This window comes from Carlito syrichta, unplaced genomic scaffold, assembly GCF_000164805.1.
Source record: "Carlito syrichta isolate Samal-C Ts95f unplaced genomic scaffold, Tarsius_syrichta-2.0.1 Scaffold302727, whole genome shotgun sequence".
Taxonomy (NCBI): Eukaryota; Metazoa; Chordata; class Mammalia; order Primates; family Tarsiidae; genus Carlito; species Carlito syrichta.
Genome location: NW_007246823.1, coordinates 731,756 through 732,400, shown reverse-complemented (window position 1 = coordinate 732,400; position 645 = coordinate 731,756).

Genomic DNA, 645 nt, shown 5'->3' with positions numbered 1-645 from the left:
TCGAGCAATGCTCATCTTGAGGTGGTGACAGTCTCGCTGCCATGAGTCAGGCTTGGCTGCCACACACTGGCCATATTGCTCCAGCTCCCGGCCGCAGTAGCGAGCAGTGATCTCCAGGGCCGCCTGCCTGTAAGACACGATGGGCTGGGAATAATCCCAGGCAGCAGGCAAAGAAGAGATCTGATCTGGGTCTGAGCAGAGCTGGGAGTCTGAAGAATCCTGAGGCAGGACCAAATAGGTATAGAGGTGAGGCATGGCCCTGGGGGTTGTGAAGTAGGGTGGGAGCTTCTCAGTATAGTGGAGGTCCTAAAACAAGGTAGGTCTTGGGGGTCTTAGAAGAGTGTTGGAATCTAGGCATCCCCCAGTAGGCCTGGAGATCATGCAGAGAAGGCTTGAGGCTATAGAAGTAAGTTATAGAGCACTAAGGAGAGAGCTTGGGAGCCCTAAACGGGCTTGAAGATCCTAAAAGTGAGGTTTATAGGTCCAAGAGGTAAGTCTCAGGTGCCGGGGAAGGGCCCTTAGCCAGAGAGTCTTAGAGATGAGACCTGAGCCTTGGGACAGATTTGAAGGTCCTGGGGTGGCGCTCGGGACTTAATCTCGATGGAAGCCCAGGATGAGGCTCTGGGGTAGATGGAGAGAGTCCTA